We start from the raw sequence: 27,787 nt of genomic DNA, 5'->3' as shown, positions 1-27,787 counted from the left end.
GCGGGGGCCCAGGACTGCGGCAGCGCGGGGCGGGCACTGCAGCCCCCGCCCTCCCGGCGCCCGCCCCGCGGCCGCTAGAGGGGGCTGTGCGGGCGCCGGGGCGCGGGCTGTCGTCAGCGCGCACGGGGAGGAGCGCGTTTCCTCGCAGCCCGGGGTGGGAGATGGATTTAGTTCTGATGGCAGCGCTGTAAGGGAGGCGCTGGAAGGAAAACTTTGTCAAGGAGCAGCAGCCTCTGTTGTCTGTGATCCCCACTGACCCGAAGAAGCAGCGAATGGCTGGGGGATTTCAGGCAGATGTGGGTAGAGAAACCCTTTCGGCCGCTCTGACCAGCGCGGGATTGCAGGAGGGGTAGGAAATATCGTCCTGCAGGTTAGCTGGGTGGATTTATTCAGCTGACTTAGAGGAGAGTCCTACAGCGAAGAGCAGAGATGGCTGCGATGCCGCGCAGGAGGTAAGACCCTTAGGCTTGCCTTGGTTTTGTTAATTTTCATGGAATTCCCGAGCCTTCCGGCATCCCTCCCCTTCCCAGAGCTGCTGGGTCCAGACAGAGGAGTGCCCTCTCTGATTTTGTTCGCATCCGCGCTGCATTTCTTCCCAGCGAAAGGGTATGTATTTCACACCTACTGATTTCTGCTCATGTAACATTGGAGGCTTTTCAGAAATCGGGGCTGCCAGGCGCTGGTCTGCGCATGGGGGATGTGGGCCGGTTTGTCAGGAGAACGACGTCTGCCTGGTGGGGCTTTCCTCTGGGTTCCCTGCCTTCCTGCTTGGCCTCCGACTGGGGCGCCCGCAGCGCGGTTGCAGCTGCAGGTGAGCAGGTGCCAGGTCTGCAGCCACTAGCACTTTGATAAAGGGAGCTGGAAGGTGACCAGTCCCCGGTGGATTTGGATTTTTGTGCAACTCAACCACTTTGGAGGGAAACAAAAAACCCCCAAGGTCCCTGAGGAGGTCTTGACAGTCTGTTGATCTTACCTTCCGTCTCCTTTCCTCGGTTTCCCTGCCTCCCTCCCCTCCTCCATCCAGGGAGGCAGCGGGGAGTCCGGGTCCACCTCTGCTGGTTTTCATATCCAGACCGCAGAGTACCTGGTGTTGGGGGTGGGGGCAGGAGGGGGATGGGAAGGGCAGGCAGCTTTAGGGTGCTGAGCAGGCGCTCTGGTCTGGCCTATTGTCTTGCCTTTTTTCTTCTCGATCCTAATCTCCATCCCCTAAAAATGAAAAAACTCCAGCCCACATCCTATCCAATTCTTCCAGAAACTCTCATTTATCTACAACATATGACTATTGGTCATGTGTTTCTTTACACCCACTCCTCCCTCCTCTTCCAGTTTGTCGTCTAAGATTTAACTGACTCAAATGAGCCTAATAATAGAAACCAAATTTCAGTTTCATAAATGGACATTCTGTGTCTTCTGACTAAACCCTAAGGAGCACTGGTCTGGCCTCCCAACAGAAGCAAATGCACTGGGGGTGGACTCAGCTCTTCTCAGGTTGGAGGATATGAAATGTTTAACTTGTGCAGTGTGAGGTGTTCTCATTATGGGATTTTGAAATTGTTTTAAGGGAAAGTACTTGGTCAAGATATGAAGTGATATGGCTAAAGAAAGTAATTGTAGAATTTCAGACTTGAAAGTAAATCCTCCCACTAGCACGTAAATAATTTATAGTAGAGATTTTTAAAAGGGGTTTAAGTTATTTGTTAATAGTTTTACTTCATGCTGCCCTGCCTTCTTTTTTGTAATGTGAGCAGACTCTTCTCAATGCCAGACCAGGATCTTGCCCAGCCCGCCTCACTGCCCCCAGTCTCCATTCCCCCTCCAAATAGGGCACAAGTGAAAGCAAACTGTCTATTAGGATGTCCATATATTTGGGAATCCTCTAAAGCGAGATCCTTTTTGGCCCAAAATCCATAACTCTGTGTTGGTTCTTAGATACTAGGTTGCCTAGATCTCCTAGAAAAGGGCTTGTCACATACACAGTACACACAAGTGACTGAAATGACCACATTGTAGTTTCTAGGCTTGGAGCAAATTTGCTCTAAGAATTAGCATAGTGCTGGACCTACCAAACCTCAACTATTCTTTTTTTTTTTTTTTTAAGATTTTATTTTTCATTTCTTTTTTCCCCCTTCTCCCCTCCCCTGCCCCCAGTTTTCTGCTCTTTCTGTCCATTCCCTGTGTGTTCTTCTGTGACCGCTTCTATCCTTAGCAGCAGCACTGGGAATCTGTGTTTCTTTTTCTTTTTTTTAAAGATTTATTTATTTATTTAATTCCCCTCCCCTCCCCCGGTTGTCTGTTCTCTGAGTCTTTTTGCTGCATCTTATTTCTTTGTCCGCTTCTGTTGTCGCCAGCGGCACGGAAGTGTGGGCGGTGCCATTCCTGGGCAGGCTGCACTTTCTCTCGCACTGGGCGGCTCTCCTTACAGGTGCACTCCTTGAGCGTGCGGCTCCCCTACGCGGGGGACACCCTATGTGGCAGGGCACTCCTTGTGCGCATTAGCATGCGCTTGGGTCAAGGAGGTCAGGGGTTTGAACCGCGGACCTCCCATGTGGTAGACAGATGCCCTAACCACTGGGCCAGGTCCATTTCCCTGTGTTTCTTTCTCTTGCATCATCTTGTTGTGTCAGCTCTACTTGTGTGCGGCACCATTCTTGCGCAGGCTGCACTTTCTTTTGCACTGGGAGGCTCTCCTTACAAGGCCCACTCCTTGCACGTGGGGCTCCCCTACACGGAGGACACCCCTGTATGGCAGGGCACTCCTTGCACGCATCAGTACTGCACATGGCCAGCTCCACACGGATCAAAGAGACCCAGGGTTTCAACTGGGACATCCCGTGTGTTAGGCAGATGCCCTAATCCCTGGACCAAGTCCTCTTCCCCTCAACTGTTCTTAAGAGCTCACAGATGATCAGATGTTTGGCAGAGGGTTTAGTGTGAAGACTTTAAATATATATGTAAGACCTTGGCAAACATCTATTTATCACTTTGTTCTAAAGGGCTTTAAGGCAGTCTATAGAGATTCATAAAATATAGCAAGGCAGACTAAGAAGATGGGAAAGAAAGAAGGAAATTAAGTGTACAGACACAAAATGGTATTAAGAAGGAGGCTAATACAGAAACACAAGGATAAGATCCTCTTCACTTGTTATGTTATGCAAGAATCATTCAACTGTAAATTTTCTAGCAGCCCACACAAAAATGGAAATTGACCAGTCCGTTGCTCATGTTTTATTTATTCATTGACTCATGCACTCACTTATTCAACAGACATTTGGTGAGGGCCTACTGTGCCAAGTTCTGTGAGAGGTACAGTGAAGCAGACAGACATCCTAATGGCACTTAATAGGGCAGAAAACAGACTGTCTCTTCAGACAGCACTTCAGACATTCATCAGGAAATCTCTCTAATGATCCTCTAATTACACACTGTGATAATAGCTATGAAGGGAGACACAAAATATACCATGTCCAGAAGATGAAAACACAAAAGACACACTTCCTAAGGGAAGCACAACCATTCCTGATTCCAAGACCATGCTTTTTCCAAGCATGGTACATGTCATTTCCTTGTCAGATGTAAGGATTAGTTTCACAGGGTCATTTTTTAATAGTGTCCCTCTCCACGAGCTCATGCTACCCTCCTGCAGCACCATCACATTGGGTAGCAGCTCTCAGCCCCTTTCTGGTTCTGAGAATATGTCTACCGAGGGGTCTGTGAATTCTCTCAAATTAGTGGCTTCATTTCAATCATCCTGATGACAAGCCTAAAACAGACGCTGGGGCCTCTATTTGCTGCTTATTTTCCCGGTTGAGCCAGGGGCAGACCTGGTGACCTTGGCTCACTGGCAAGGGTGAAGGGGAGAGGAGGTGCCCAGGCTTCCAAAGGCTGCACCTGGTGACCACTGCCCTATAAGCAAAGAAAGGAGCTGTCTTATGCCAATTCTATCTTCACGTGGATGAAAGTTGCAGTAATTTCCTAGCAGCAGGTTTTGTAGTAAAAGCATAATGAAAAACTTTCTGTTGCTGGTTTCCATAGTAATGGGTTAGATCTCCATGTAATGCAGGTCTAGTAATGCTGCAAAACCGACCTTGCGTCCAGTAGCTTGAGGCAGGTGGTTTGGTGTAATGGTTTAGGGGAGCCAGACTGCCTGGCTTCAGATCCTGCTTTCTCCTCACTAGCTGTGAGACTTTGGGCAAGTGATTCAACTTTTCTGTTCTTCAGTCTTTCTTCTAATGTGGAGATTAGTTTCTGGTAAATCAGTATTTCATGATTAATGAGCAGATTAATAAGTTATGTGTGAGAAGTGTAGAACATATGTAAGGTTCACTATATCTTAGCTATCACTATTTTCATTAATATGTACTGATATCATTTGTGTGGTCATTCCAGGATGGTTTCATAGAGGTTTTCATTATGGCATGAGATTACCTTCATGGAGTAAATACATATTTGAAGTTAATATTTTCCTGTACAACATGTTTTGTGTGGTGTGTGTCAGTATTACCAAAGTCAAAACTTAGAAAAGGGAAGCGGACTTGACCCACTGGATAGGGCGTCTGTCTGCCACATGGGAGGTCTGTAGTTCAAACCTTGGGCCTCCTTGACCCGTGTGGAGCTGGCCCACGTGCAGTCCAGATGCACGCAAGGAGTGCCCTGCCATTCAGGGTGTCCCTGCATAGGGGAGCCCCATGAGGAAGGAGTGCGCCCCATAAGGAGAGTCAAAGCACGTGAGGGAAGACCCTGAGAGGGGCTTGGAGCCAACTCCCTCCTTCTGGAATCCAACCGTTAGGGGTTGTGTGCACCGTGTCCCCCAAGCCCCAGGCTGAGAGGTGGTGTTGACCCAGGAGTGGGGTCTTTCAGTTCTACAGACACAGGCAGATCCCTCATTCCAGAAGTTTCAGTCCCACCTGGGAGACACCACCTGGCCACCACCTGTGGAACCAGACAGTGAGTAGCCACGGTGGAAGGGAGGGAGGGTGGGAAGGGAGCCGGTGTCGGGAGGCCCAGAACCCAGGACAAGCCTCTCCCCTGCCATCCCCAGGCCCCTCAGTGGGTCTGACCTCTTTAGAGGAGGGCATAATCTTTTTCTTTTTAATGTAGCTATAAGTATAATGTGCATCTCAAAGTGCACATAAAGTGCACAGTCTAATATGTTTTGATACGTGTACACCCATGAAACCATCACCACAATCAAGATGCTGAACACATTCACCACCTGCCCTACCTGCACCATAGTTTGTAACCCTTTGTAATCCCTCTGCTCAGTTTTCCCTCCTCCCCAGGCAACTACGGCTCTACTTTCTGTCTCTGTGGATTAGTTCGCATTTTCTCCTTATAGACATATAAGGGATTGACTGGACATACTCTTTTTTTTCTTCTCTGGCTTCTTCCACTCAGCATAACTATCCTGAGTTTCACCCATGTCGTGGCATGCACAGTAGTTCATTCCTTTTTATTGCTGATCAGTGACCCATTTAATGTCTATGCCACGACTTACCCACTTAGCTGTTAACAGAATTTGGATTGTTTCCAGTTTTTTATTTCAAATAAAGGTGCTGTGAACATTCATCTATAAGTCCTTTTATTGAATAATCTTTATTTTATCATGGGTAAACGCCTAGGAGTAGAATGGCTGGGTCATAGGGTATGTGCATGTTTAACTTTTTAAGAAACTGCCAAGTTGCAAAATGTTTGTAGGATTTGTAGTCCCACCCACGGAGATGAGAGTTCCTTCTCCTTCACATCCTTTTCAACACTTGGGATGATGGGTCTTTTTCATTTCAGCCTGGCTAATAAGTAGGTAGGAGTGATATCTCATAGTGGTTTTAGTTTGCATTTCTCTAATTACTAATGATTTTGAGCATTTTACTTCATATGGTTAAATACGTCACTGAAAAAAAATTTATCCATTCAAACTCTTGTCTAAATAAAAAATGAGTGTGTCATCTTGTTGAATATTGAGAGTTCTTTATGCATTCTAGACACAAGTCCTTTCTCAAATGTGTGATTTGCAAATATCTTCTCTCAGTCTGCTTGCCTTGCCCGAGGTCATGAAGATATTCTCCCATTTTCTTCCAGAAATTTTAAAGTTTAGGTCAATGTTTCATTTTGAGTTAGTGTTTGTGTAAAGGCGTGAGGTGTGGATTGAAGTTAATTTTTTAAAAGATTAATTTAATTTATTTATTCCACCCCCACCCCCCCGCCACAGTTTCTTATCTCTGTGTCCAGTTGCTGCATGTTCTTCTGTGACTGATTCCATCCTTATCAGCTGCACCGGGAATCTGAGTTTCTTTTTCTTGTGTCATCTTCTTATGTCATCTCTCCTTGTTGCAGTGCCACTCCAGGGCAGGCTGCACTTTCTTTCATGCTGGGTGGCTCTCCTTACAGGGCACACTCCTTGAGCTTGGTGCTCCTCTACATGGCATGGCACTCCTTGTGCCCATGAGCACTGCGCATGTGCCAGCTCGACACAGGTCAAGGAGGCCCGGGGTTTGACGAGGACCTCCCATGTGGTAGGTGGTCACCCTATCTGTTGGGTGAAGTCTGCTTCCCTAAAGTTCATTTTTATTTGTTTGGATATTACTATTCAATTGTTCCAGGGCCATCTCTTGAAAGGATTATGTTTTCTCCACTGAATTGCCTTTGCTTCTTTGTTGAAGATCAACCCTGACTTCCTGTTCTGTTCTCACACCTCCAAAGGCCAGGTGGTCTCACACGTCCCCTAGCCAGGGCTTGAGGAATATGGCATGGATCCTGAGGGGAGGATGGAACCAGGCGGTGACCATGGATGTGTGAAATTGAGTCCTCACTCATGAGGAGAGCCACGGGTGATGGCAAGACCAGGGGCAGTGGCAGGTGGGCTTGCTGGGAAAGACCCTGCAGAGGAAAGGGCTGCAGTTTCCTTAAACGGCCCTGGTGGCCAAGATCTCTCACTCAGGGCTCTCATATTCAAATTGCTCTGAAGGGACTCTTGTCCTCTGTTTTCTGTAGGGGTGCCCAGCCCTTTCAGAGGCGATTTCAGCTCAGAGGCCCCGGGTGACCTGAAGGTGTGGCACACCTCCATCATAGCACTGTGGATTGAACAGGGGCCTTCTGCCAGGAGCACCTATTTTGTTCCTGTGGTTTTTTTTCCCCCTGGAATTTGTAATCAGAAAATTTATGTTTGTGTCTACATGGTTTCAAGGAGTAACGATGATGAATCAAGAGGCTCAATGGTTGGTGTACAAATATAGCTCAGGACTAAACATGGGCCTTATTCATATGTTTTTCTCAATGACTCTTCTAATGGTGAAATTTGTGTGGAATTAAACTTCAACAGCTCTAAATTATATAATGAGTTATTTTGAAGTTCATTTACAATGGCAGAAGAATCCAATCTCATCTGCATGACTCCTAGTGCGTGGGGGTGTAGCTAGTTTACAGTAAACAAGAATTTCTATCCTTTAGGCCCTTTAGTTCATGTGTGATGGCTAATTAGGTCTTTGGCTATTGTTTGGTCCAGGGTCAAGAAGGCCACAGGCCGAGGTGTAGGCATCTCTCCACGGAAATCTTTAGAACATGCTGGTCGATCTATATGCTTCCCTATGAAATGGGCCTCTTTGGCCGACCTCTGCATTTCCTCCCCTGAAGATTCCTACCATTTTGCCAGGGTGGCAGATGTACAGGAAGCTCTCCATCTGTGTAAAGAGCATTCTCATACCTGGGCTGTGGAGATGCAGATGCTGAAGTACAAGGTGGACAATGTCTGTTCTCAGATCCATATGCTCAGCGGCCACCTGGAAAAAACCAGTGCTGACATCCAGATGGTCAAAGGAGTTCTAGAGGATGCTGGCACCTGTTATATCGAGACCCAGATGTTAAGGAATTACTTGGAGGAGGCTGATGCTGAGATCCAGGGACTACAGAAAGCTCTGGAAGAGGCAAACCCATTGAATTCCCAGACCCAAGATTTTTTACAAAGCAGTTCAGAAAATACCAGCTTTGCACTCCATATGTTAAGCCAAGGCCTAGAAAATGCCAACACTGAATTTCATGTGTTAAAGGCAGGTTTACACTACACAAATATGAGATTACAAAATGCCAGTGTTCAGACCTACCTTTAGAAAGGCAGTCTGGGGAGTGGCAGTGTTTTAAGGACTCAGTACCAGGTGTTTGGAAGGGCCCAATGCCAAGATCCAGAGGCTCTGGGGAGGTCTGGGAAATGCAAGTGCTTTCAATTCCCAGACCCAGCCCTTTATAAAAGGCAGTGTACACAACACAATTTTTGAGATCCAGTTATTAAGAGGTCAGTTGGACAGTGCTGATGACATGATTCAGTTGTTAAAAAGAGATTTGAAAACTGCCATTGCCCAGACCCAAATGGCAAAGGGCGATATGGAGCAGACAAAAGCTGAGCTCCCAGGATTAAGAGCAGAGTTGGAAAATGCCAGGGGAGAGTTAGAGACCCTAAAACAAGGAATGAAGTGTGCTGCCTTAAATTCCCAGACCCACATGTGAGAAAACAGCCTGCAGGAGGCACAGGCTGAGATATAGAGGCTACAAGTTAATGTGAGTAATATCAACAGGCTACATGTGAAAATCCAGGAGCAGCAGAACAGCCCGGAGACCCTCTGTGCAGCCTGTGCTTCACAGGATCAGCTACAAAGGAACCAAAGTAAGTGGTAGGGAGAGTCCACCCTGGAGAGGGCAGAGTTGCTGGGAAGTTAGCCTCTTTAGCCTCAAGCATGAGTCCCATCTGGGAAAGGGCAAGGGTGGTGGAGAGAGAACAAATCCAATAAACACACCTCCTCTGTGCCCCGGCAGTAGCACAGAAGACCTGAGAAGCTATGTCCTTGCTCTCAGGTGGCTAATAATCTCTCCACAAAATTTCTCCTTTGGCAAACCGGATCTTTGTGATGAGGTGTGTGGTAATGGCAGAGTGTGCTTGTGGGAGTAGACAACCTGTTTGTGACTTCCAGCTATCACAAATGATGTGAACTAGTACAAGTTGCTTACCTTTTCTGAGTATCACTTGCAAAATGGGGCAATAGGATTTGCTTCACAGGGAGGATCAAATGAATCAACACAGGTCATGCACTTAAGCTAGTAGGCAGCATTCGAGCATATATCTGAGAAAACTTTCATGAACATCTCCCATGTGTCAGGGGTTAAAGATGAATAAGACAGGACGCCTGCTCTTGAGAAGGTTACAAGATGCAAGGTGGAGACAGACCAGTAAGCAAAGTCATATAGATTGGTGAAAGAGGTGTTAAGTTAGAAGCAAGTACTGGGAACTGAGAGGGGGGATGCAACAAGAAAGGTGAGAAGGAAACTTTTGTGGAAGGGGGAAGGAAATCTACTTATCTGTCATCTATCTATCTAATCATCTATGTAATTTATCTATGCAAGTTTCAAAAAGCAAAACCTTTACTGCATGAACTCACTCTGACATTTTATATTCTATTCTTTAAAAAAAAGAGCAAAGCTTGTCAAAACTGATAAACCAATTTTATGACCCACTAATGGGTTGGTGATTACAATTTGAAAAACACTGGGCTAGAGGGGTGGGCAGGACTGGAGAGACACATGCTAGATTGGGAGGCCTGTGAGTGAGCTTGGCTTTCATCCTCCAGGAAATGTGGAGGCCCTGAAGGGTTTTAAGGAGAACCTTGAGATTCTGACTTGGGTGGCCATGGAGGGTCCCCAACTGAGGAATTAAGGAGGAAGAGGAGCAACAAGACTTGAACATGCTGTCTGTGGTGCTTTGGGGGACATCCAAGTGGACATCGCCTGCAGGCTGTCTGGAGTTGAGGAGAGAGGCCAGGGCTGAAGACACAGGCTTGGGTGCCCCGGGTATGTGGGTTCTCATTGCAGCAGTGGGAGTGGTGGGGTTTGCATGAGACAAAATGCAGAAGAGGGCTGAGAGTGGGGCCAGGAATCAACCTTCAGGATGCAAGAAGGGAAAGATGTGTGTGAACCAACTGAGGACAGGGGAATTGGGAGATGTGCATGTGGGAAAGCCAAAAGAGGAGAGAATTTCAAGATGGGAGTGGTCAGTTCTGGCACATGCCAGAGAGGCCATGTAAAATAAGAAATGAAAAGCATCCACTGAAGCTGGGCAATTCAAAAGTCATAAATGAAGTTTCGGTGGAAGCAGATCATGGTTACTGGGCATGAATTGATCAGGTACATGAGTCTATCAAGGAACGTAGCTGAGAGCGAAGGAGAGATGAGGGGAAGAGTAAAAAACAATGCACATCATCTATTTCACCATTATAACATGTTTCTATTAATTATAAACAGTGTGGCAAATATGGAAAAATTGCAAGATGAGAAAACAAGCATCTGTATGGCCATGAAAAGTTGCATGACTTCCAAATGAGCCCTCCCCCAAACCCCCACTAATATTTTGGTAAACTTGAGAGACAGTCTCCAGATTCAGACAGGCTTCACCTGGGGTTTACAGAAAGGAAACAGCAAAGAGGTGGAATTTGAAGATAGGGGAGGAGAGAGGGAGGAGAGTGAAATGCACGATGAGTGACTGGCCTTGAAGAGGGTTGGGATGGTACTTGAATCTCTGAGGCTGGGAAGGGAGCAGGTGTGGAAGTTGGTGTCCACCCTACTGTGTAGATGTGGGAACACGAGACTGCGAGAGCTGCTGTTAACCACATCTGTTTCTGGGTGGCATAGGAGGTCACTAGCTAAGGAGGAGGATGCCTGTAGGGAGCTGGGGGAGAGAAGGGATGGTTGGGAGAAGCTGCTGGAGAGATGGGGGCTGACAAATGAGGACTTGGCAGGCAGTGCCAAGCCCCTGCTCTTTGCCCATGTTTCCAGTCAAGTCTAAGGAATCACTGGCCATGCGGACCAGTGCCTGGAAGTCGTTCCTCCTTCCTGCCTCTCCTCGAGCCCCACTGCTGCCCTCCTGCTTTAGTATGGACTGAGAGGTGCTCCATCCTGACTGCGCATTGGAGTCACCCAAGTACATGCCTGGGACTCATGTACAGAAATCTGATTTCTTTTGGTTGGGATGCAGCCTGAGCACCAGGGAGTCTTAAAACATGGACAGTCAGGGTGGAGTATCATTACTTTAACTATTCCTTAAGGGGCCAAATAGTACAATTGAGACCTGTGGACCACAGTCTCTGTCATAGCTCCTCAGCGTTGTCATCTTGCACTGCTGAAGCAGCCGAAGAGAACGTGTAAATGAATCGGCGTGGCTGCTCCAGTGACACTATTTATAAAAAGAGGCTGCTGATGGGCTATAATTTAGCCACCCCTGGTTTTGACAACTGGTTCTGAGGCGTCAGAGAGCATAAGAATCTCACATGGCTTTGTTAAAACTCAGACTGTTCAGATACAATTTCTGAAAAAGCAGGTCTGCGCTGGGCCTAGAGAAGGGGCATTTCTACCAAGTTCCCAGGAGGCGCGATGCTGCTCATCCAAAGAACACACTTTGAGAACGCGTGGTCCCCATGGCCTGTCTCTCCCTGAGATCTTTGCAGTTGGGTTCTGATGGATGTTTCTGGCCCAAGCAGGATGGCCTTTTTTTCTTGTTGAACCTGCATATTGCACCACATTGAAATATTTACAGTGCAAATTTGCGCCATCCATAAAACCCTTCAGGGCCTCCCATTGCGCACAGGGAAAAATCCAGATTCCTTCTTATGGGCATAAGATGTAGTGCTGGAAGGCTCTCCAGGCTCCACTCCCACCCCTTGCATGCCGGCCACACCCCAGGTTTTGCACAGATCAGCTCGTGCCATGCCCTTTTGTGCCTGCTTGCCTTTGCACCTGCCATTTTCCCTGTCTGGAAGGCTTTTCTTGGAAATGATCCCCTGGCAAACTCTTCTACAGTTTTTTTTTCAAAGTGTTTTCCTGATTAAAAATTTTTTTAAAAATGTTACAGCAGTTGTAGGCTTAGAGAAAAATCCTGCGGAAGGTAGAGAGCTTTGCCCATGATTAATGTTTTCCCTTAGTGGGTACATTTGTTACAATCGATGAACCAACATTATTATTATCATATGATTAACTATAGTCCATAGTTTAGAGTAGGCTTCACACTTTGTTTTGTACAGTTCTGTTTCTTTAAAAAATTTTTACTGTGGTAACATATACATAACATAAAAGCTCCCATTTTAACTGTTTCAGTACATACATTCACAATATTGTGCTACCATCATCATCTTTTCTGGCTAGAAGTTTTCCTTGGCCCCAAATGGGAACTCTCTACCAATTGAGTATTAATTTCCCATTCCCCACCCCCTCAATTTTTTTTTAAAGACTCATCTCAAGGAACATCTCATCCCAGATTCCCTTGCTAAGCCCCCCCAGCCCAGGTGACAGAGACGACACCCTCTTTCATGCCTCTATTCTAACCTGCACGTGGCATTTAATTAGTTCATCATCTGTCCCCTTCTTACATCTGTCTCATTTCACAAGACTGTAAATTCCTCGAGGGCATGAATCATGTCTTACTGGTCTTTTTATAGCAGTCCCTGGCTCACAGAAGCTGAGGAATGTCAAACAATGAATGTATGAATGTTGAAGATATGAATGAAGAAATGAGTGTTGTGGCTCCATTTCAAAAGCTGAGGTAGAGATGATACTAAAGAGCAGGATGTGGTGACAAGGAGGGAGGAAAGAGCTGAGACTTGGGGCTCCTGGTGACAGGATGAGCTCTTAGTGTGTGACACCTGTGAGGGCAGTTAGAGCAGGTGATGAGGAAGTCCTGGGATAGTCATGAGTGTGGGCAGGCAAAGTGGATGGAGATCAAATCAAGGAAGTAAGGGAGACTCTGGATGGATGGACAACTTCCTCGAGAGATGGCGGGAATTGAGATGGAGACTGCATGGTGGCAGTAATGAGATGGGAAATAAAGTGACATGGTCAGAAAGCACATGTCTCAGCAGAGAGTTTTTCTGGGTAGCAGAGCCGAGTGTCCCAGGAGTACTGAGCCAGGCGTCTTGAGCTGCAGCTTCCTGGGGAATTGGGTAGTGGGATGGAGGCATGTTCTCAGCAGCACTTGCCCTTGGGGAACCAAGCCCCAAGGACATGGGCCTCAGTGGCCAGCCGCTGGCGGGTTCAGGAAGGCCAGCTCTGGGACATCCACCATCAGCCCCCGGTTCCCTCTCCTCCCACCTCTGCTGCAGCTCAGCTTCTCTGGCTGCTCCTGCAAGGCTGGAAGTTCTTCAGGGGGAGCTTGTATGACTTTTCTGATGTCAAGAAGTCTTGGAGGAGGCTGAGCAGTTCTGTGTGTCCCAAGGAGCTCACCTGGCATCGGTGACCTCTGAGGAAGAGCAGGTCAGAGCTGGGGGCTTGGGGTGGTTCTGACAGGGTTGGTGAGTGACAAGGGCCTTTGATGCTTTGACCTTCTTCTTCTAGGGGAGGGCACAGCCCATAACCTTCATGTCTCCTGTCAGGCAGGGAACAATACTGAATTCCTCTGAGCATCTTGCACTGGAGGTGGAAACCTGGACAACAAACCCCACTGTCCTCAGTGACTGAGGGAGATTCCCTGAGGTCGACAGATGTCAGTAGCAGGGCAAGGCAGAGGTCGGTGGTAGGGTGGGCACCCTGAGAGCATGAGGGAGCATGCTTTTCCCTCAGCCCCTCAGGTCCCTTTGGGCTTCCTCTCCTGTCATCAGTCTTGATTTCCCCCCCCCCCCTTGAGGCTTGCTTGCCATCTGCTCTCTGTGTCTATTCACTGTGCATTCTTCTGCGTCTCTGTATTCATTTTTGAATTTATCCCACCCCATCCTTGAGACTTGCCTGTGGTCTGCTCTCTGTGTCCATTTGCTGCGTGCTTTTCTGTGTTTCTACTTGCCTCCCTTTTTGCTGTGTCACCTTGCTGAGTCGGCTCTATGTAGCACTTGCATGCCAGCAGCTCTCTGTGAGGTACGGGCGAGCCTGCCTTCACAAAGAGGCCCCAGGACATGAACCCAGGGCCTCCCATATGGTAGATGGAAGCTCAACTGATTGAGCCACAGCCACTTCCAGAATCTTGACTTTTTAAAATGCAGTTGAATGTTTCATTAGTAGGATAATAAGCAATAGTTACACTATTATAGAAGGTTTATGATAACAATGTTACCCTTGAATTACATAATTTTTAGAAGTAGTTTTTATTTTCAGGTCATTTTGTGAATTCTGAATATAATAACTAGAGTGTAGCCCATGTCGCAGAGTGCTGTGAAAAAAAAAGAAACACCCTGTATTATGTTTATCTGCAATCATTTGAAAGTTTATTTCAGTAGTATAGGTGCTACATGTAGCTTTTCCATTGATATTACTACAAGTTGCTATTTTAAACCTCTATCCACCACAATTTAAAATAAGTATTCTGGATTAAGTTGCTTCACATTAGTTTATTTTCATTCCTAAATAGATGTTACATATTTCTCAAATGCTGCTCCATTCCTTCATTGAACAATTTCTGAAGGTTTACTCAGTATCTTCTTCTTTTTTTTAAAGATTTATTTTTTATTTTATTTATTTCTCTCTCCCCCCGCCCCAGTTGTCTGTTCTCTATGTCCATTTGCTGTGAGTTCTTGTTCTTGTTTTTGTTTTTTTGTTTCTTTTTGTTGTGTCATCTTGCTGCATCAACTCTCTGTGTGTGCCGTGCCATTCCTGGGCAGGCTGCACTTTCGTGCTGGGCGGCTCTCCTTATAGGGCGCACTCCTTGCGCATGGGGCCGTCCTCGTGGGGGTATCCCTGTGAGCCACGGCACTCCTTGCGCACATCAGCACTGTGCATAGACCAGCTCCACACGGGTCATGGAGGCCTAGTTTTTGAACCATGGACCTCCCATGGAGTAGGCAGATGCGCTATCCACTGGGCCAAGTCCACTTCCCCAGTGTCTTCTTGTTACCCCCTGAGTAACAAGATTTGTTGACAAGTCCTGGATTTTCTGCAGCAACTTCATAAATTTCTATTGTTTCTCCTGATAGAGGAGAATAGGGCTCACTAGTAGCTTTTGCACTTTCCGAAGCACCCAGCTCATCTCGTTTGTTCAGTTTTGCCCCAACTTTGAGAAGACTACAGGAAACAACATGTCCCAAAGCTTCCTGTGCAAAATCGCCGAGTCCCGCATTCCAGCACTGTTTTCTGCTGTTATTTGTTCATGCTTGCCTGGGAATTTCTGCACTGAGAGCAGACTGGGCCGGTGTGCAGCGTCTGGGTGGCAGCGGCACCACCCCCACACAATCCCTGGTCCACAGGTGCAGATCAATCTCGATTTTAATGTCAGTCAATCCCATGGCTGTGGAGGGCATGTGAACAGGAGACCCAGGCTTCCTGGGAAGGCCAGGCACTCACATTCGATTTGAGGAGCACCAAGGCCATCGAGGCCCAGAGTGGCCAACTGGACGTCTGGGGTCGACCTAAGGATGTGTCTAGGTTATAAAAGACCTCACTAGCTCTGGTCATTTCAGTTGACATTACCACCCAGGCCACAGGGTGCTCCTGAGACTGTTGTGTGGGTGTGAAAAAGGCCGTGCTGCTGTGTAAAGCATCCTGAGAAGCTCTGGCCAGATGTTGTCCCAGGACAGCACACCTCGTATCCAGGGCTGGGACTAGGTAGGGACAGTCACGTGACGGGAAGCTGGGCCTCCCCGAGGGGCCCTGGCTGCTGCTTAGACCCTGGACACACCAGGGAAGGTGCAGGGAGGGGTCCAGCTCTGCAGGGAAGTGCGAGTTCTGGGGTGGAAGTTGAAAGGAAAGACCCCTCCCCTCCCCTCTCCCCAACTTGCCGCCTCACAGACACCCTCCCCATCCTTGGATCATCAGTGACTTAGGATGTCCTCAGCAGACCCAGGCCCATAGGCATTGCAGCTCTGTCCCTTTTCTGGGGCTGCAAGGGGACTGGGGAGCCACGTCAGTTTAGCTCCATGTGTCACAGCAGGGACAAGGACCACTGCCTGTGTCTAGCTGAATAACATCTCTCTATTTCCAGGTTTTTGAGCAAGGAGCAGCTGGACAACTGGCAGCACAGGAACAGGCCCACGGAGGACTGTGTCCATACTCAGCAGACGTGGAATGACATATACTGTGATGCCACCTACCAGTGGGTCTGCAAGAAATCCGTGGGTCATGACGTGGCCTGAGGGCAGAGCAGAGCTGAGGGGTCCCCCCCGGCGGCCAGCTGTGGGCCTCCTCCGTGCTGCCTGTGAGCCTCTGGCCTCTGCTTGCTCTCTGGGGCTTCCACTTGGCCTCCTGGGTGTCCTGCCTTGAACTCTGTTTAACCCTTTGGAGTCAGGATAGAATAGGGACCTAAGGAGGAGGGGGCAGAAAAACCTAATAAGCCTGGCAAGAGAAACTGAGGCACTGGCCTGCTGGCTAGCATGAATGTGCTGAGCACAGGGGCAAATTAGGAAGGGGCAGCTAAGAAGCACACACCCTGCAGCTTACAGCACACAGCACACACCCAGCGGCTCTGTGATCAGGAGGCAACCTCATTACATGGCAGAAAGAGGGATAGGGCAAGGGGGGCAGCACCCCAACCCCCACCCACTTTCAGGTTACCTCTTGCTTCATTGACAGTGACCAGAGGCTGATCACTGGTGGTCAGCACAGCCTGCAGAGCTCATGGACAGCAGCCAGGAGCCAATCACCACCCACCAGCATCCCCTAACCCAGCCCCTAACCTGCTAAGGGAATTGGATCACCCAGTAGAGTTCCCCTGCTGTGTCTCAAGTATGCCAATCAGGGCACACCTGGAGTCCTGTACCCCCATAAATCAAGGACCCCATGGCAGAACTTTGCATTTCCCCCCCTTGCCTTCATCCCTGCAGGTATACTTTCCTTCTCTTTCCTCAACCCCATTACATTCTTTGCTTGCCTGATTAATCTGTGGCTTGTCCTTGAATTCTGTCTTGAGAAGAAGCTGAGAACCTAGATACTGGTTCAAGACATTGACCACACATAAGCAGGGGGACCAATGGTGTGCCCTGGTGTGCTCCTCAGTGTCCACCTCCACAACCAGCACAGGCTGTCACCCAGCAGGTCCTCAGTAAACACTTTATGAATGAATGAAAGCCCTTGGCTTGTTAATTTTTTTTGGTTCCATTTTTCTTTATTAAAAAGACATGGAAAAACATTTGGGTCCTTACTGAAAATGGAATTTTTCTTGTTTCCATTTCATTATTGTTGATGCAGACATTGCACATCTCTGTTAGGACATGATACTTTATTCTGATTAAAGAAGGATCATTCTTTGTTCCAAACACAACAGTCTTGGATACACTCTCAGGAAAATTGGCTATGCTCTCCCTAAATCAGTTCCTTGTTTCCATTGCTTAAGGCAGAATTCTGAGTGGGATAAAACCTGGGGTTGGACTAAGGTGACATTCTCACCTTGTCTAGGTAAAAGGCTCATGAGGAAGTAGGTGCATCAGCATTTTGAACTTCTAAATAGTTCTAGTAAGAGGTTAGAAGACTTGTTTCCTCCCGGCGTCAGCAGCACTCTGTCCGGCTGACAATTCTCAGGTTGCTGGACTTTTTATCTTTTGGAGATGCCCTCTCCTTTGTCTTGCAGCTTCCATAGACTTCCAGATTCTAGCTCCTCCCCTTGGCTTTTGCTTGTTTATCTCTTATAGCCATTGTGTGCATGCACAGGGAACACTATGCAGAATTCTGGAGACAAGCCTCTGCAGCGTTCCTCCTCTGTAAATTTCCACTGCTCTCAGTCTCCTGAAGCTCCCATCCCACTTGGCCCTTGCCTCAGCTCAGCGAGACTGTCATGCCCCATTTGAAAAGCCCCTTCTTGCATGACCTCATCCAGAAAGAGCCTCCAGGAAGAAACGCAGGGGGTTGGAAGGCTTCCTTGTCTCAGTTTTGCTCTGCCTGTTCAATATCTAAAAACAATTATTTCATGTATTTTGTCCAGTTCCCTCATTGCTCGCAGCAAAAGGGCTAGTTGAATTATTCCACCATAACCAGAAGTGGTAATTTTGTCTTTGATGATACCTTTTCTTGAACAGAAACTTAATTCTATGGTATTCATGTTTATCAGTCTTTTACTTTAGGGATTCTTCGATTTTTTTTTTTTAATCAATCTTAAAAACTCCTTTCTGTGCCAGGATTGAAATAACACTTTGCTATATTCTAGTACCTATATTTGTTTATTTTTACCTTTATATGGTTAATCACCTGGAATTTGTTTTTGAGACTATTGTGAGATAGTCATCTACTTTTGCTCAAATATTAAATCAAAACCTGTTCTTCACTCAATTGGTAAGCCAAGTGTTAATGGTTTGCAGTAATTAACAAGCTGTAGCTCAGTTACCATCATATGCACTGGGGAAAGGCTACCCCCTCCCTCATAAGCCTATATGTCTAAGGATATTGCACTTTCCTGCAGTTTAAACAAAGAAACCAGGTACAGGCAGGAGTAAAGGGAGACAGAGATCTCGGCTATGTGCATATCAGAGGGAGATGAAAACCTTCAGTGCCTGCATGTCAAAGGGAGATAAAGAAACCCTTTACTCCCTACAGATCTAAGAAACAGCCAGTCCTCCAGCTTTCCAAGAAAACTTAACTCCCTATCCCACTACCCTCTAGCCATACAAGGGAAATTTTTCACCTCTAGGGCTCCCCATTGGCCCCTGCACCTCACTGGGTCCCTCAACCCTCTCCCACTGACCATCATTTCCCCACCTAGGAAAGTTCTGTGTCAATTCAAAAATTCAATTCCCCCCCTTCCAGGAGTGGGCTGAAGTCTCTCTTCAGACCCCCACCATGGTGGTTTTGGGGCTGAAGTCTGTTCTTCAGACCCCCTCCAATGGGAGAGCTCCTCAATATATTCTCTGCCTGTGGTCATATCAGTCTCTGTGTCCCAGTGAGTACTGTTTTTCTCCAACACCAACTCTATCTAATATGAACTGTATGAGCTTGTTTCTGGATTCTTGACTGCATTTCACTGAGCTCACTTTTCCTTTATTGGAACCACACTGTTTTCATTGTTATATCTTTATGTTTTGTTATCACCTGGGGCAAGCCCCTTTGGCTTTTTCAAAAATTTCTAGCTCTGTTTTTGGCCAGGTCTTGGTAACTGCTGAATTTCACTGAAGGGCCACAGGTGGCTGGCTGGAACCTTCCTACATGTGATTCTTTCTCGTTCCTCTCAAGCCTGTCAGTTTGATCACAAAGGAGTACTCCAGTCTTTTGCTAGAAAGATAGAAGCTCAGCTGCCAGTCTTCTACTGGCCTAGTGGGGTAAGGAGATGCGGCATTTTACCGTTCGGTATAGAGATGTGTCCTGAATCCTTCTGCTTTCAGCCTGGCTGTGCAAACCTCTCCTGGTATAAACCTCCTTTCTCTTCTGGAAGGGGCTAATGCCTGGTTACGGGAGGTAGAGGAGTGAATGGGTATGTCTCAATGGTCTCCGTAAAACTCTTATAAAGAGTTTTCCTGTTTTCAGCCTACCCTGCCTTTAGAGGTAATGGATACTTGTGAATTGTGAGCTTGCCAGTGTTCTATAGCATGGATTGTCCCACTTTTTACTCACTCCCCCCATTACTGCTAAATCACTTACTATTCATTTACCCATTGCTAGCCTCCAAACTTTTGTTGCCATTTCTTGTCTTCTTTTAATTCCTCTTCCTTTGTCTTCATCCTTATGGGCTATTCTCTTCTTTATTCCTTTAATGTCATTATAATTGTTTCTGGGAGGAAGCAGCTACGAATGTATATATTTAATCTAGCCCTTTTAACTGGAAGTTCATGATATTTTCTAATAAGATATTAGGATACTAGGGAATGGCATTGAATTTTGTCTATCTCATATGTAGCCACTTTAACCAATATAGACATCATAAATCTTATTCATTCTCATATTTGTTTCTAGTTAATTGCATTGAGTTTTCTGTGTAAATGAAATTCTATGCCAATAACGATAACCATGATTGTTCTTTTCCAGATTTTGGACCTTTTCCTTTTCCTTTTGTTGTTGCATTGGTAAAGCTTCCAGAACAGTGTTGCCTGGAAGGAGTGATAGCAGACCTTCCTGTCTCCTTCTTTCCACTAATGTGACTGTTTCTGGTTTTGCACTATTGTTTATTGCTTGTTGTTGGTTTTGGATAATTACCCCTTATAAAGTAAAGAAAATTCCCTTCAGTTCCAAATCAACAAGAGTGTATTTTTAAAATTAGGATTGAATGTTGAATTGTACAAGTGGTTTTTCAGTGTCTATCAAAATACTCATCATTATCCCTTACTCTGTGAACATATTGATCACATTAATAGTTTCCTAATGATGAATTCTCATTGCGTTTCTTGAGTAGCAACCTCTTTGGTTATGGTATATTATTCTCTTAGTATGTTGCTGGATTTGAATTCCTGATAGTTTAGTCATTGCTTTCTTTTTTTTTTTTTTTTTCATTTACTGTTGTAGAAGAGGAGAGAGATTCAATTATTTGCATATAGAAAGGCCAGGACTCTGGAATGATCTTGGGAAGGAAAAAGATTTCAGTAAGGCCAGCAGGACTCAGGACTTGTCTGTTCAAAACCCGAGCTGCAACAAGATTTTCAAGTTCCTTTTGCACAGGGTGGGGAGTCACATGGTGATTTTATGAAAAAAAAATGACTTTCTTTGTTAAGTGTTTGCCTGAGTACCAGATAGGTTTTGAGTTAGCATAAAGGTTTTGAATTAACATATAGCCCAAATTCCCTCTGGATGCAACTTTGAATACACATCCTTTCTGAACATTCAAAGTCTAAAGGGCCTATATTACTTAATTGAATTTCTAGGCACAGTTGGATACAGAATTAGATAATTTTGAATTCAAGCACAGGCTATATTTTATTTCCCCTTGAAGCAAAGTTTAATTTTATTTAAGATTCAGCATCCCTATTTTGAGAATCTCTCTGGACTGACTGGTATGTATATAGAGTTTGCATTGCTAAATTGTTTCCCAGGACTGGAGTGGTTGCCATGATTATCAAGGGCAGGGCTGCACCTTCTCACTGTCCCTCAGGCACAACTTAGTTTTATCTACGAAGAGATAAACAGCCTCCCACCCATGGCCTGGGGGCCACTGGCATTTACCTGCATTTCCTGTGGCTCCAGATCCATCTATTAATTTTATTTTACCCTTAAAGGGTTTATACTTTTGTCTTAAAGAGGTGATGAAGGGCGATGCTCTCTTTTCTGTAACTACTTCCTGCTGGCCTTGGCTTGTAGTCATTCCGTAATTTAAGAAACAAAGATTAGATTAGTTTTCACATAAAGGAAGAAAATATTTTTTAATGTAACCTGGCAGCCTACTGCCTCAGTCTCCCACTCCCATGTTAAGCAGGAAGAAAGGAAATCAGTTAAGCCAGTGCTATAGGCAGTCAAAAAATGACCAAGAAAGAGCTAAGTAAATACCAATTCAGCACTAAATTCCATTCCTTATTTGGCAAAGAGGAGGACGTAAAAACTAAAATGGTTGGAATATGATGACGGAAGCTGTGAATCACAAACTTTTGCGCAGGCAAGTTAGATCTTCTCGGATAGGCTGTCACTTCTGAAGTATCCAATCTGAAGAAACAGAGGAAGGGCTTGCGTGCTAGGCTTAGGGCTATAAATTGTGGCATTTTTGTTTGCTTGGTGCGCCAGCCACGTTTTCTGGTTGTGCGCCCCTTCTTGCAAGATTGAGAATAATTATTTTCTTCTCCACAATCGGGTGAGCCTTATTTTCTTCCAGAAGAAGATTTTTTTCCAACAGGTTTGGGACTCATCTGGGATTCTCAGCCTTCAGAGAGCAGACCCCTGGGGTGGACGACGAAAAGGCGCGCCCCACTGTTTAAGTGGTCTTGGACTCCACCGGCAGGGGCCCCACCTCTTGCAGCCAAAAGGCCCGAGAACAGACGCTTAGATCTGCCAATTGTGGACCAGAAAAAGGGAAGGGAAAATCTGCCTCTCGTTGGCCAGGTGACTCCATGCATGGACCAAGGTAAGAAGAAAGGCTATTAAGTATTACCTTGGTGGATGGGACTTCTAATGAGTCGGAGGTTCACTGTGTGTGCCTGAGAATTGTGACATACGGCGGGAAGTGAGTGCAGAGTCCCGATTCGCATTTCCCTTCTCCCTTGAGGGAAAGGGCCAGAGAAGGACAAAGCAAAAGATTCAAAAGAAAGAGACCCAGACAAGATTCAGAATGGGAAACAGAGGGAGTCGGTCAACTGGGAAAAAGCAGAAGGGGGTATGTGTAGGATCCCCCAGAGACATTCCTCCAGATAGTCCACTAGGGAGGATGTTAAGGCATTGGACCGATAGTGATTGGACCAAGGGAAAAGACAAGAAGAAAATGATTCAATACTGCTGTTGTATCTGGACCAAGGAAAGTATTTTACTGCCTTGTGTATTCTGGCCAAAATATGGGTCAGATGAGGATTGGCTTTGTGCTGACCTTGTACTGTATGTTAATGGAAAAACACCCTTCTCCAAAGAAGAGTCTGACTATGCTATGTGCTGGTTAAAGGGAAAGGGGGCCACTTTCTATCCTATGAAAGCTGAAAATCCAGGCTCCAAGACTAAGCTTGCAGAAACTAAGGCAGCAGAAACAAAAGCTGTAGAAACTAAAGCCTGGGACCCCCTGTCTAATCTCCCTCCTCCTCATGTTCCCCCTCCCCTCCCAGGAAAAGGGTCATTAGACATGGAGGGCCCAATAGAACCCATTCTGAACCCTTGGGAACTGGAGAATCAAGCAGGGTCAACAGCCTTACCGGTTACAACCCACCAACAGCTGAGGAAAGAACTGGAAGAGTGTAAGAAAGATATACACAGTTTTCCATTCGCCAGAGCATCTGAGGAGAAGAGAGTGAAAGAACAAAACTCCATTCAGCCATTGTATACGCTGAGAGAAGTCCCAATGGGGCCAGGGGAGATTGGCTATGTCAATGCCCCAGTGACAAGTACTGAAGTAAGGAAGTTCAAGGAGGAGATGAAATCTCTAATGAAAGATCCAGTGGGGCTGGCTGAACAAGTAGATCAATTCCTGGGTCCTAGATTATACACCTGGCCTGAACTTATGTCCATACTGAATATCCTCTTTACGGGAGAAGAAAGAGGAATGGTGTGGAGGGCAGCTATGAAGGAGTGGGACAGGCAGCATCCACCTGGACAGGGGGTGATGGCAACAGAACAGAAGTTTCCAAACACAGACCCTAATTGGGATCATAATGACCTGGGCGACAGAACACAAATGAAAGATTTTAGAGACCTCATTATACAGGGGATCAAATTGGCCGTTCCCAAATCTCAAAACTTGAAGAAGGCCTTTGAAGTAGCCCAGGAGAAGGATGAAATGCCCTCTGCTTACCTGCAACGATTGAGGGACCAAGTGAGGAAATATTCAGGGATGGACCCTGATGATCCTGTGGCTCAGGGAATGTTAAAAGTCAGCTATGTAAAAGGGTCTTGGCCTGACATTCAGAAGAAGATTCAGAAAAAAGAAGGATGGATGGATAAGCCGTTGGAAGAGTTATTGAGAGAGTCCCAGAAAGTGTTTGTAAGGAGAGAGAAGGAAAAGCAGAAACAGAAAGCAAAGGTTGTGATTAGCAAAGTCGATCAAATGGTAAGAAAAAGACTGGAGATGGGTCAGGGAGGGAATAGGCAGAGGGAAGATAAAGATTCAAATTGGTCTTATTTAGATAAGGGGATGAGGAGAGTGCAAGGCTCTGCAGGGTGCTCTGACTGGGAGGATGGGTCATTTCAAAAGGGAATGCCGGAGTTTAATGAAAGAGATTCTGGTAATTCCCCTCATGAATTTTGAGGATTCAGGGGGTCTGATGTTCCTCACTTCTAAAACCCACTGGGAGCCTTTAGTAAATCTAACGGTGGGCCCATATCATTAAAAAATTACATTTCTAGTGGACACTGGCACAGCCTGATCCTTATCTCCCCAGAGGAACCAAATTCTCTGGAAGTTCCCTTACAGTCTCATGGGTAAAAGGAGAAGGATTTGAGGTCCCCATTCTTTCTCCCACTAATATTTGTTAGGTAGACAATCAAACTGTAAGCCCTTTGTTGTACATCCCAACCAGGTAGAAACATGGAGAGACCCATCATTTCCTATATTTGTGAATGAAACGCATGTGTTTCCTGGGACTATAGATGACAGACTACCCTTAAAACCTGATGCAGAAGGGAGGAAATATATAACCTTATCCTTCCTTTTGATCATACACCATTATATATTGGAAAAAGTCGCCCTTGCATGCAAACAAAAAATTGGACTATGGTTACCATGACAAATAAAGGTACAAAATTATTCATAACTTTGTTTCCTTCATATAATTCTTCAGTAACTGAAAAGCAAATTTATAATTGTCCACCCGAAAAACCTGAAAAGAGGGATGGCAGGAATGCCATATAGGAAGAGGATCTGTCATTTTTAATGATTCCTATTGAATAGTGAGGGAAAGTGCTTCTATGGAGACCCCCAATGAATATAATGATAGATTTATATGGTATGGACTTAACAAGGGTCAAGAAGTTAGACATGTGCAATGTCCTTTTTCGGAATCTCTATTCTTGGGTGAACAAGTGGTATATAGTAACAATTTTACTGTTTGGAAATGTAAAGGAAAATGGTTACCAACCCCTTGAATTAATGACACCTATAGTCTTAATATACATAAAAACTTGTGGAAAGTATTTCTTGGAATTGCCCCTGCTTATGAATGGATTGATAATTACAGTCAAACAGGTTAATATCTACAATTAAATCAAATCTATCCATTGAAAGCATGTGTCAGGGATCCTTTCATATTCATTATTGGAAAAATAACTATAAAAGATAATGCCTTGTTTTATAAAAATGGTGCCTTGTGTACTTATCTGTCAGAAAGTGTGTTGCAGGATTGAGACACCGTCACAATAGCCAGAAGACAATGAGGTATATGGATTCCCATGCAAATGAACCGAATATGGCAGTCATCACGTGAAAGTCAGCTATTGCTACACATGGCGCAAGAAATCATGAAATGGACGAAAAGATTTATTGGACTCCTAATAATTAGTATAATGGGACTAATTGGAATCATCAGAGCTGCTGCAACTGCTGCTGACGCTTTGCATGAGACTGTTCAGACTCAACAATACGTGCACGATCGGCAGAAAAATGCTACTGATTTGTGGCATAGCCAAGAACACATTGATGAACAGTTAAATAATCGGGTTAATGATTTAGAAATAACTGTTTTGCATAATGGAGATAAATTGTATAATTTAAACTTGTTAAGGGGATTGAAATGTGATTGGAATGAAAGCCACTTTTGTATTACTCCTCTTGCCTGTAATTCATCTGATATAGAAAAAAAGAGTAATCATTTGCTAGGCCAGAAAAGTAATATCTCTCAGGAAATAATTGAATTACAAAGAAAAATATTAGAAATGTCTCCAAATCAAATTCATGTAGCCAATATCAAGGATATTTTCTCAGATATGCTTCACATATTACAAAATTTAATCCAGTTACTTGGTGGAAATCACAGCATTTCCTGTCAGCTTTCGGAATAGGGTTAATCATATTTGTTTTGTTGCTCATGATTCTTGCCTGTGCCGGATACTGCTTTCAAAGAACATTGCAAAGCATAATAGCCAAGGGACATGCGAATAATCTGGTGCTAGCAAAAGCACTTCAATCACTTCCCCTAGTCAAAGAGCTTGGCTGGTAGTCAATGACGGGTAAGACTCTCAGAGGAGGGCAACCTAAGACAGGCACAGTCACCTCGACTAAAACAAAAAGGGGAGATGTTGGAAACTGAGGCACAGTGGCCTCACAAGGAGAGACGTGCTGTCTCCATGCTAGTGCTGTCTCCATGCTAGTGCTGTCTCCATGCTAGTGCTGTCTCCATGCTAGTGCTGTCTCCATGGCTATGCTTGCACTCTCAGGAATGCACTAATTAAGAGTTCCCGTCAAATGGATGAAGCAGTTAAAGGCTGAAAGAAAAGATGAGCACATACCTTTTGTAGTGAATAGAAAACATAGACTTTGTACCTTCAGATGAGATTTTTAAAAATTCCTTAGACTGTGGCTAATGCTGACAGTTAACTGCATGTTACTGTTTGTTGTCACGTAGGCTATGTGTTGCTCCTTGTTCTCACATAGGCTACATGTTCCTGCTTGTTATCACATAGATTGGGGTATATAGAGAGCTCCTTGTAAACAATAAAGTTGTCTGATGAGTCTCTACTCGCAGATCCCCTGATCGCAGCTCTCTTGTTCTTTCTTTCTTTTTCTTTCTCTTTCTTTCACTCTCCTTTTTCTCTTTTTTTCATTCCTGATACACTTCAGGTCCAAATCTCCAACAATCCCCAAAGAAATTGGAATCACTGTATTCTCTGAAAAGTAAGTAAAATAACTAGAACAACTGGGGCATCCTTAGATAGCCAAGGGAAGTGGCTCCTCCCAGACAGCCAGCAGTTGTTGAATAAGCAAATAATGAGGGAATTACTAGCAGTTTTACACCAAGGTAGCCACTGGGGAGTAGAGGGCATGTATGACCTCATCCTCAAGCATTTTGGGTGTATGGGCCTTTCTACTATAGCCACACAAGTAAGTGAACCATGCCTAATCTGTCAGAAAGTTAATAAGAAAGTTTTAAGGAAGCAAGTGCCAGGGGGTAGAGAGCCTGGCCTCAGACCAGTCCAGAGCATTCAGGTTGATTATACTGAATTGGCCCATGTAGGTAGACTAAAGTATGTTCTGGTAATTGTGGATTATGTGACAGGGTGAGTAGAAGCATACCGTCTTGCTTCAGCTGCAGCATCAGGGACTTCAAAAATTATCCTTGAAGAAATCATTCCTGGATATGGGTTAGTAGAAAACATAGATTCAGACAATGGTAGTCACTTTACATCCAGAGTGTTGCAAAATATTATGCAGGGTCTAGGTGTCACATGGAATTAACATACACCCTGCACCCACCATCCTCAGGGAAAGTGGAAAGAATGAACCAAACCTTAAGAAAACATCTCTCTAAGTTGGTCTTAGAAACCAAATTACCATGGGTTAAATGTTTACCTGTAGGTCTGTTAAGAATCCAAACTGCCCCTAGGAAGGAACTGGGAATTTCTCCTTATGAAATGCTTTCTGGTCTGCCCTTCCCTGGGAAGCCTGGAGAACTCCCCTCCTTTGAGTTGAAGGATCTCTTTCTTCAAAATTATATACTGTCCTTGTCTTCTACTTTGTCATCCCTCAGACATCAGGGTTTGCTGGCTCAGACTGCCTCTTGAATTTGCAGTCCACCAACAGCAACCTGGCAGCTGGGTCCTAATCAAGTCGTGGAAAGAGTCCAAACTCCAAACGACCTGGGAAGGACCTTATCAAGTCTTGCTGACAACTGAAACAGCAGTCCTAATGGCAGAAAAAGGCTGGACTCCTTACACTCGAGTAAAGGGACCAGTACCTCAACTGGACAATAAGTTCCCAACAACTTCACCTCAGTCTTGGAAAATAATTTCTGCCCCAGGTCCCTTAAAGATCACACTGAAAAAACAATGACTGGGGGGCAGTGGGAAGGGAATTGAGGTGTGTATTGTCCTAGTCAACAATGGCCCCGTCCTATCAGACTACCAAAGGAAAAACTCAGACCTCAATTTACAAGTGAAAATAATCTTACTAGCCATGATGTTTCAAACCCAAGAAGCAATTAGCCCCATCAAATTAGTTAAAAATGTGACTGAAGGTCTGGAGTCCCAGATGGCGCAGTTTGATGCCTGCCAAGTAATAGACTGTGGGAATTTAGAGCACCAGCGCTGGCTGAGTGGGAAAAATAAATACCTATGCCCAGAGCTGTGGGGAATGCCTATTCAAGCCCCTCCTTGCCCC

At 45.5% G+C, this 27,787-nt stretch overlaps 1 long non-coding RNA gene across 1 annotated transcript; it reads left to right on the top strand.

The window, feature by feature from the left end:
• The first annotated feature begins 76 nt into the window (after positions 1-76).
• Positions 77-26,165, top strand: LOC131273988 (uncharacterized). Its single transcript, XR_011646136.1, has 2 exons — positions 77-452; positions 15,926-26,165. It is a non-coding gene; the product is annotated as an uncharacterized lncRNA (long non-coding RNA).
• Positions 26,166-27,787: the final 1,622 nt, after the last annotated feature.

The sequence above is a fragment of the Dasypus novemcinctus genome, chromosome 17 (genome assembly GCF_030445035.2).
Source record: "Dasypus novemcinctus isolate mDasNov1 chromosome 17, mDasNov1.1.hap2, whole genome shotgun sequence".
In the NCBI taxonomy this organism is placed as follows: domain Eukaryota; kingdom Metazoa; phylum Chordata; class Mammalia; order Cingulata; family Dasypodidae; genus Dasypus; species Dasypus novemcinctus.
The sequence above is the reverse complement of the archived record's forward strand: the minus strand, read 5'-3'. Positions and strand labels throughout refer to the sequence as shown.